The 11,091-nt window shown below is 38.2% G+C and overlaps 1 pseudogene; it reads right to left on the reverse strand.

The window, feature by feature from the left end:
• Positions 1-10,492: 10,492 nt before the first annotated feature.
• On the reverse strand, positions 10,493-10,634 carry LOC122817415 (annotated as a pseudogene).
• Between the last annotated feature and the right edge of the window lie 457 nt (positions 10,635-11,091).

The raw sequence follows: 11,091 nt of genomic DNA on the forward strand, positions 1-11,091 counted from the left end.
TCCAAAATTTAAATCTGCTTTTGTGCAGGCTCTAATATTTAAATTTGCATCTGTGTGTGCATCATACTACAGATGCATGCATAGATGCAGAGTGCATTCATAAAGAAGAAATTGCACAGATGTACTGCTTCCCTAAGGAAGAAATGTAATTTTGTTTTTTAATTAAAAGTTGTGGAAGCACCCCCAGCCAGTGGGCCCTAGGCAAGTGTCTAGATCACCTAATGCTGGATCTGACTCTGTATGGAACTCATACATTACTGACAAAAAAGGCCATACTTTTCCTAACTCATTTTATAAGGAATGAGTGCAACAACATAGAACTCCCAAGTTGCAAACTAAAATAATCCATTTTCTCACAATCATTGTCAACTGACTCTACGTTCCCCTTCAAAAACAATATACCTCCCTACACCTCCACTTCCCAGGACTCCAGTCAGTATAAATTCATCAAGTTTCCCTGCAAAAAAACTGTTCAAGTGAGGTCCTATTTTAATGGTGGTTGATTGCTTACTGTAAGTGTCTGTGTCGCCTCTTGCAATCTTTAACAGCCAGCATCAGCAATAGAGTCAACAGGTGATCCAGCATCTCCAAATTGTATAATTTATACCCTACAGTGCATTAAGCATATCCTTAATGGCCATGATCTAACCCAAAAACTTAGGGACATTCACCGAGCAAAGTACATACCAGTCACATGAACGTCAGTACCTCATGCCTAGAAAAAGAATGACTCAATGACTAATGATAATGCTTCTTTTTACTAGTCCCCACACCTGCTCTCAGAAGCTTCTGTCACTCAACTAAACTTTAATAACCTACCTCTCACCATAGCAGATGTCTTTATTCAATAGCACAGAGCACAGCATATCACCTACATCATAGACTTGCCAATGATTTCCCAAACAAAAACATCCCTATACACAAGGATTGCCAAACACAAATACACAAAGTAACACCAGTAAAGCAATGCACTGAAGAAGGCACTGCCTACAACCACAGTTAATATAGTATGTTAATTTCTCCTCTTCATTACCATGAACATTTGATTCATAAATTACATTTTAGAAAAACTGAATCTATTTATATTAACTATTAATACCATCAAGAGAAAGGAAGAGTATTGAAACTCCTTCAATAAAAAGTTATTTAGACAAAAAAAAAAAAAAACAAAAGGAAGGGAAAAGTTGAAAAGGGGTAGGATGGGAAGAAAAGATTGGTGGGGGGGGGGGCTTCTACAGTTATGTTAAGAATATTAACATGGGGCCAAATTCCAAAAGAAAGTTGCAGACAGTGTAGAATGCGAAAGGAAGTACAATAGTGGTTGATGCAATTTCGTAATGTATGCTAAAACAAGACAAAGTAATTATGCAGTCAGCATAGGATAATTGCAGACTCCACACATGCTAGCTAGATTCCAAAACACAAAGGGTGCTCCCAATGCCAATTAAATGCAATGCAGTACTTCAATGAAAACTTGCATAAAGCACTCCATGGAGGCCATTTGTGCTTAATTTTAATACTATTATATTTCACAAATTCCTAAGGAATCCTGTGGATTCCACAAACCTAACTTTAAAAAAAAAAGTGCAACTAGCATTTAATGCAATACAGCGGGCTGGGATACACTTGTACCTCAAGAATGTAGAATGCGTCTCAGATATTATCACAGTCAGTGACAGACAGCATCACAAATGTGACCATCGCTATATGATACATAACACAACATGACTACTGAAATTTATACAGGAGCAAGGCAGTACAATATCAGCATGTGAAAATGACCTGTTATGCAGTCATGACTACGTATCACCACAAGAAACAATGTAAATACAAAACCATCCAAATGTTACTGATATCCCATTGAACATAATCACAACTACTACTATATAATTAAGCATCAGAGAACATCAGTAAATCAGTCACTGAACAACCCAGTAAGTCATCAGTTTCCACAAACATACATCAGATGTTACAGGTTAGTCTCCAAACACTATGGTATATATCAAATCAATCCTTATCTGTAGTTCACCAGGGCTGGTAACTTTGTACCCATACAGCTGCATATGGGGAAAACCTCCTTGTTACTGATGGAAATGTACCCTTATGCATGCATATTGTTGAAGTCTATCCCCATCCTTTATGTAACAGACAGATTGTAATGCAAAGAATTTCAAACAACATATGCATGAGAACATGTTTCAGTTGTGTACACAGGATAATGTAAACATAGGTATGTGATAACACTTTATTCCACCACAGCAATGCAAGTAGGTGACAGCTTACATTTGGAAGCTAGCTGTTTTTCAGCTATATCCCAGAGTTATGATTGGTAAGCACATGCAGCTTTTAACTTATTAAATCTGAGTGATGCCGCCAGGTGTGTCTGCAATTAACTCCTACTGACTCCTCTAGGCATCAAATATTGCTTGTTCATATTTACATTAGTAATTACAAAACCATGCTATGTAAAATATTTTAAAATATTTCATCTTAAAGCTTATGCAGTGGCAAACTCAACTACATTAATATCTGACCTCTTTCTAGTGCAGGTAAAGAGATATTAACTGTAGGTTTTTGTTATATAAATTTATATAGATATAATTTTCACATTTTTCTAAATATTTCAACAACCAAGTAACACTAGGGTTGCCACTTTTTCAAATGCCCAAAGTGGGACAATTGTGGTATAACCAACAGATTTTTCAGGTCAAAACATACCCATGGCCAGTACAAAGGACAGAACTTCACTTTTTTGCCTAAATAAAAGCTTATTCCTGTAGCATTTTAGTTGCTTATTCTGTTTCTTATAACATTTAGGTGTTTCAGATACAGAATAACTGTTTTATGCAGCTATTACATAAAATATAAGAAATAATTTTGACCTAAAATCTCAGGACATTTGCTATTTTTACAATTTTTTTGCAGGACACAACTGCCTAAAGAGGGACTGTCCCTTGCAAAATGGGACAGGTGGTAACCCTAAGTAACACAGACAGAACTCCTTAACCTCATCTGAAAGCTCTCAGTTAGCCGAATAAAGTATGTGTGTAACTTGAGTGGGTGCTGAGATATTATAAGTTGTTTGCAAAATATTACAAACATAATAGTTATATTTACTGTGAGCTTTAAAATTCATTTTAAGACCTAGAACCTAAAAAATATTACCACTATAAAAATAGTTTGCACTGAAGGATTTGCCATTTATTCTTCTTTCATAACTCCTATGGTTCCAGAGATATAAACATTTGTTTGAAATGTGAGGACATAATTTGATTCTGTCAAAAGGCTTAGGCTCCACTTACTGGATGTTACAATGCAAACTTCCTGAGTTGCATTGCAATGAATGAGTTAAGTACCATGTTCAGCTTACATAATTAAGAAGGCTCATTAGCATTCAGTCTTTGGAATCCCATCAGCAGTTGTCTATGTTAGTTCTCAAATCTCGGGGCATTAACTAATAGCTCAGTGTAAGTCTACAGTGTTGACACAACTGTCCAATAGGTATCAATAAACAGGAATATCTGTAACCAATGCCCTCCAATATTCTGCCATCATTCTATATGCACCAACTTTAAAATGTAATATCGATGCATGTGCTTATCATACCATTGCTGCCTGTGATCTGAGTGGGACTTTAGCCTTTTTTTGGAAAACATTTTAAAGAAGAGAACCATACCAATGATGTTGACTGACAGAAAGCTTTGGCAAGTCTGGATGCCAAATGGGACAGATGAGGAGACAATGCAGAACATTTGCTATAATAGATATCTGGAACCAGATTGTGAGGGAACACCGCAGATGAACTGGATACTACTGGATTGACATGCAGGTCTGTCACCACTGTGATGACCTACATCAGAGGGATGCAGAGAATCTACACCAGAGGGTTGCAGATATCTGGAGCCAACCATCAGATACCTAACGTAAGTTACATTCTTCACACCTAAACACCTACATTTTTATATACAAGTAGTAAGCATATATCTTTATGTGATGCATTGTGTTTCAAGTGTATCCCATTGGTATCTGTGTTAATAATTGTAATTTACATGGAGAAAATGTTATTCTACCAATAAAATTTAACATTTGTGTGTCTATGAATTCTGTGGTTATCTGCAACTAAACTGGGCCAGTGTAAACATTATGCAAGCCTGTTGATTCTAACTATATATTAATGTGGACTTCAAACATACTAGTATTACTGCTATTCCATAATATCTGCTTTTAAAACAGTTAACTGTTGTTCCCTTATTTGTGGGTTCAAAACCCAGTGTAGCATTTATTTAATTATTGAGAGTAATTCATTTAATAGTAGACACCACATATGGAAAATCTGTATTTGTCTGGTAATTTATATATTACAGATTTTTAAACATCTGGTATAGCAGTATAATGTATTAACACCTAAAGCACTTAGGCCATGGATGACTACTTATTCTTCTGTTATCTGCAAAACTTCTAGAAACATCATACAGTATACATCTGTATGTGTGAATGCTGAATAATACATATATTAGTAGACTGAAGTTTAGCACACATAACAGTCTTTTATAATCCATGTCTGCTTTCATCAGTTTAATGAATGTAAGACCAATGCAGGCCATCATGGCTAAAATATGTGTGAGTCTTGTAAACACAATGCAAGTAAAAGAAATTATCCTTATACTCTTTATATCTATAAGGTTTGCATTGTATGTGAAGACATTGACTGCCCTTTTACCTACTTTACATGTATAGGTTTGAATCTCATGGTTGTGTACTAATTCCTTTAATAGCTGTTCATGTGTTTAAAGTAAATGCATTTTTGTGCAAACTATGAAAATAAAACTAAGCCACCATCCTATATGTGCCAACTTTAAAATGTGATACTGATACATATTCTTATCGCGTCTATATCACATTATCGAAAGTTTACTTAATCGAATCAATAAAGGTTGAGCTTTATTGATTGATTAAGTAAAACATCGAATAACGTAAAAAAAACTTAAAAAAAAAAAACTAAATGGCGTAGGTATGGGGCAAGCACCCCTGCACCCTGCACACACCCCTACTTAAATATATCAACTCCGAGACCGCACCTGTGAACTGAGTATGAACTCAGTTAGGAAATTTTGGAAAACATTTTAAAGAATACTTTGAGAACTATGCCAAGGATGTCATCTGAGAGGAGGCTTTGGCGAGTCCTGGTGATTGACAAGTTCTGGTAATTGCGATAAGTATAAGTAGGGGCTTGGGAGTTGAAACATTTACAGGCAGTGGCCTGACAGATGATCCATTTACGGGATGCATGTGTCTATTAGAGAAATAGGTACCAAACCGCAGATGAATTTTCGATTACCCCATGTAATTGCCCAAGTTACATTTGAATTGGGTTAGGGAGGAACTCTGCTTCACATGGCTGGGGAACCTATTTCAGAGAAGGGGTAGTCTCTGGGATACATACCTGTCAATCCAAACCTTTAGAATGGGTAATTCTGGTACTGTTTGCTTGGTGGATATACAAGAGGTCTATCAGAGTGGGGTCTGACAATGCCTTGTATGCCATGCATAGATCTCCTCTCAACAGCCTAGGAGAAAGCATACAAGGATAGGTCCCTGAGGTGGTTTGGATAGTCCATGTTATTTACACCTTGTATTATTGTAATAAGGAATCTCTTTGAATGTTCTAATTGTTGTCAATGCTGGCCAGGTACATACCAACAGGGGCGTTGTACTCAATGATAGGTCTGATAAATGATGAATACAGTGGAACAATGACTTCTTTGGACTAGATGCCTTACCTTTGTTTATGTAGACACATGAAGGTCAAAGCTGTGTCCCCAACTCCCTGACTACTGGATCAGCTCTTAGTGGTGTGTTGTCAATATGATAGTTACCAGGGGGTGAATAACTTCCCAAAGGATATTATTATGCATTTCTTGGCATTTACTTTTAGTCCATGGCTCTGACACCAGTTGTTTGTCTGTGTCAGCCCTTCCTGGAGAACATTTCTATCAGTGGTGGAGTCGATGAGAACTCTTAATTTGCAATTATCTGCAAATTTAGTCAGCCAGAGGCCATTGACATTGGCCTTGACTTCAGAGAAGTAAATGCCAAAAAAAGAGCAGTCCCTGGACCAATACCTGAGGGAGTCTACTTGTGACTAGCCTCTTTGTAGAGGTAGACTGCCCAGTTCTAACTTCCTGGATTCTGTCTGTGATCCAGCTGGCTATCCACTGGGTGACATAAGGGTTTCTTCTGAACCTCTTGAGTTTGTCAACAATCCCCGAGTAGGGTATTGTGTCAAATACCTTGGCCAGGTGAAGGTAGGCAGTGTAAATCAATTTTTCCTTACCCATTTCTTTGGTGACCTTCTCAAAGAAGTCCACCAGGTTAAGTAGGCATGACCTGCTCTTGATGAAACTAAGTTGGGTTGGGTGCAGTGTCTAGAGTTTTCCTATCTCATTATTTATCATTTCCATGATAATTCCGTAGAGTTACATATGAGATTAGTAAAACATATGCATCTGTAGTTTCCAGGATCTTTAGATGGCCCACCTTTATGCAGAGAGATAGCTGTTGCTGTTCTCCAGTCATGAAGCATGAAGTCTGTTTGGAGGCTACTGTTAAATACAAGTTAAATTCCAGAGGGCCTAATAAGTCATGTTTCATGCTATGTAGAACACATCCTGGAATATTGTCTGGGCCCATTGATGCAGTGCTCTTGGCCTTAGAGAGATCGTTAAGACCCTGTTCTCTTGTGATAGCAGAGGTTATATATGATAGTATTTCCTAAGGATAGGTTGCAGGGGAAAGAGGGGGGGGTAGTTAGAGCTGAATTTGTCAGTTTACTATATCTTCTGGCTCAGTATAGATGGCTCCATTTACAAAGAGCACTGCACACAATTGTGTATTGCCTTTGAGGTTGTGGGCACAGCCAAAGAATGCCTTGTGGTTGTCCTTGGCCTGGGAAGCCTGCCTCAAATTTGGCTTTGGTAGACTTTATTTGTCCTCTGAGTTGTTTGTTTAGTTTGATGAGAGTGATTTTATCCTGCTGAGTGCTGCACCTCCTAATTTTTGCCATGATATTCTTCCTTCTGTTATACAGCCTACTGATGTTGTGATTCCACCAGGGTGGCTTGATTTTTGAGTTAGATTTGTATTTCTTCCTGGTAGGTACAGCTGCTTCTATGTAGCTATTAGCATGCTTGTATAGAGTTTCTTTGAAAATTTTCTCATAGGGAGCAGTGTTCTCAGAGTTTATGGAGGCTTGACATTTTGCCAGGTTATCACTTAATAACAGGAAATTAACCTTAAAGTAACTCCTGAATATTCCAGGTTTATTTGGGGTTGTAGGTTTTATTACTACTTCAAAGGAGACCATTTGTTGGCCTAATCTTACCAAAGAACCCATTACACCAGGGGTGTCAGCAATTTTCCATAGTAGTGAGTACCAGATCCAGTATAGTTGCACCCCTAGTTGGTGTATTGACAATCTGGTCCAGGACGTTTGTGTTTACAAAATCTAGGAATCTTTGTGTCTATATATTTGGTGTTATATATTATTCCTAGTTAATAGTGGGGCAATTTAAGTTGCTTATCAATATGGTATTTGTTTGGATGGTGAGTGCTTCTAATATGTTTAAGTACATAGTATGGGTTTACTGGATTATAGATGAGGACCTATAGCTTGCAAAGAAGTGGTAATGGATTTCAACTTTGGTGATCTGAACAGGGAGAAGTTGAAGTGCATTGTCCTGTTTGACCAGCCTTGAAGCATATTTATTTTGATATAAATCGAGACACCTCCACCTTTAGTCCCTGCCTGTGTAGTAGCCGGTCTAAATGTGTGGAAGGCATTATAACTTTGCACTGTCGGTGTGCTCATCATGGCTTAAACCATGTCTCAGTAACTGCACAGATGTCAGCACTTTCTAGGGTAAACAGAGCATTCTAAGGAGTGGATTTTTTTTGTTTAGACTCCTAGCACTAAGCACTAATACCTTTAGATTTTCTTGGTTTTGATTTGCTTTGTCAAAAGTACTTTCAGTTTGGCATTGCCTGTATATGGCACTGAGTGAGTGCAATGTTTTAGTTAATATTTAAAAGCCTAGAAGGAAGAGGTGCAGACCATCCCTAACAAAACAGCTTAGTCTGTTGACCATCTCCTTCATGCTGACAAATATTGCACCCTCTAGAATGACACCAGAAACTAAGCCAGTTATTAAAGCCACTTTTTTGCTCATATTGTAGCATCATCCTTGGACAAGGTAAAATACTGTTCACTGCTAGGCTCATACCAGCCTGGGCACATATTCTGAGAGTTTCATGGTGTCTCTCTTCATATAGTCTAGGGAAGTGCATCTCATGTCATTTACACCCAAATGGACTATGACTGAGTCATACTGGTACTTGTTGTCCAATAAACTGAATGCATGCATAACATGGTGGATCCTGGCCAATGGTAAGCAACTGACATTGACTTTCTCTTACTCAGCCTAGTGGAGGGGCAACAGTGTGTCTCACAATGGACTCCCCAATGACCAGAATTTTGGATTGTGTGGTGACTTGCCTTATGGGCTTAGAAGTAGAGACTCCATGAGATGTGGCTCTATGTGTTGATATGGGTTTTGTTTTTTTAAAGAGTGGATTTGAAGCTGCTGAGGTTAGTTTTTATGTGTAATTCATCTAGGAGGTCTTTGTGGTTTAGGAAGGTTACCTTTAACTGCCCTAGCATATGTGGGTCTATGTGTCTACTTTGAACTGTGTATGATAGGTGCAGCATTGTACTACTGACAACCTGATTGACACTAGTAGTGCTTTTATGTGAGAGTTTTGCCTCCAGTAACATTGTATAACTGCATCTTTCAAATAGCATAAGAGTTTGTTTGAGAATTAACTGCTTGTCAGTAAACATGAGACAATTTCTACATTGCCTCAGGATATCAATTTCCACCAAGATGGTAACAAAGATAGAGGGAAAGTTCATATCCATGGCGACAGACCCTTTTTTACTGATTTGATAGCTGAAGTGAGAATATCAAATAATGTCAGGAGTATCCAGTTTGCAACTCTGGTGGCAGTGCTTGTCACTGCAAACTAACTGTCCTGTGTGAAACTAGGTACTGGTGAAATTTCAGTGATGCTTTTACAGGAAATATTCAGCTCAAGCTATCTGTGTCTATACAGGGCACTGACAAACACTTGAGGGGAACCTAATAAGTAGACCCTGGTGATTTATGGATGGAGTATTTAGGCAGATACTCTGAAGTTAGAAGCAAATCAATTAGTACGTTACTGAAAAGAAAGAATTAGTTTGTCAAAAATGATGAAAAGAAGTGAGTCACCTGAATGCCTACTGCCTGGCTACTACTAGTCCAGGTCTCCCACAACTTCACTCTGCTGGGATACACTGCTCCTTTGCTTCTTCTCTGACAAGAAGCAAAACAGTAGCGCCAATCCTAAGATGAAAACCAGGCCACAGGCTGTTTGGTGATCCACAGTTTTGTCCCAGATGATGCAAACGTCTGCAGGCATGTTGTGATGTTTAACTGGTAGAAGCCTTGAGTAGCAATAAGACCAATCAGGAAGGTCAAACACAGACACTCACTGCCCAACCAGAAGCAGTTAGGAATCAATGCACTCTGTTCCTTCTCTCGCCAAGAGCAAAATATAAGTACAAATTCCAAGCTGGCACCTATGAAGCTGTTAGACTTTCTGGTGATCAGCAGTCTCCAGGAAATAATGACCCTATGCTTCTTCTCTCACCAGCAGCAAAACAGAAACACTAATCCCAAGATGATTACTGAGAGGCAGAATGTCGGCTTTCCAATAATTGGTGGTCTTGGAGTAGATGTTGCAGATTTTAAAGTTAAGATGAAAACAAAGGGTTAATATCCTGAGAGCTGCAGTGTGCACTAAGTGGTTAGATGCAAAAGAGGAGGTAACTTAAGCTTTAGTTATCTAAGTGGAGAGTGACTAATTTTAAAAGAGCAAGATAGATTGGAAGGGGGTAGGCACTTTGCATTTTGGTTCTATGAAATACAGTGGGATTTAAATAGCTGAAAGGGAGTGATTTCACAAAATGATAATTTTGTGCTTACTCACAATAGCCAATGAAAGAAGAGAGGGAAGAAGATATGTGGTCAAACTGACATAGGGGGCATGCAACTAGAAAGACAGTTGAGTTTAACAACAAAACAACACCAGGGTGGGACGATAGGTAAAACTTAATTTTTGTGTGACTCACAAGAGACACAGCTGTGGTCTCTTTCCTTGTTTAAATATGCAATTAAAATCAGAATACAAGTAAAACACAGTGTAAAGGAAACAGATCACAATATACAAAACAGAAGAATTCAATGAAGTAATACAAAATACAAGAAAGCAAAAGCAGACTAACCTTTTTCTTACAGCAAGTTGTGTCAGAGTCTGGCTTTTGTAGTAAAGCCAAATGAGGGTTTTGGGAATTCAACCCTGTGCCAGGAACCACAACTCACAGCCCTAACCCTCTATGCCAACTTCCAGCTATGCAGTTGAGTTTCTTGTATTTGGGGAAATCACAGGAGTCAACCCAATGGAAATGTGCAATAGAAGAGCCTCACCTGGGAGAAACTACCTTCTTGATCATGGTATTCCCTGTGACAGGTAAGTGTCACAATGTGCTTATCCTGGGTTTGTTTGTGGCAGTCTAATTTACATTGGACCAACTGTTTTACAGACAAGTCCTATGTTTGTGTTGCATGCTAGGGTGGCATAGTATACTTGTCTTGAAACTTGATGATACTGTATGTATGTTTGTGTGCTGGGCTCATGTGTGTTTTGCATGCATGCCGAATGCTAAAACATCACTAAGTGTACAAGTAATAACAGAAGTATGTCTGATAAACTGAGTACTGCTACTGCATGCTATGCAATGTACTAGGGTAAATTAATGACAGCATATGACTGTCACTCTGACCAATTCATAACCTTCTATTAATGTCATCAACATAAGAATATAACAAAATTTAGAATGTTACATAATCGTGACTTTACACTTATTATTATATCTTTGTATCTTTTGTTAAACCTTTTGGGCCAGATCTGGTGAGCATTACAAGGTGACAACAA

Source organism: Protopterus annectens, chromosome 12.part0 (assembly GCF_019279795.1).
Source record: "Protopterus annectens isolate FY-2018-M chromosome 12.part0, PAN1.0, whole genome shotgun sequence".
NCBI lineage: Eukaryota > Metazoa > Chordata > Ceratodontiformes > Protopteridae > Protopterus > Protopterus annectens.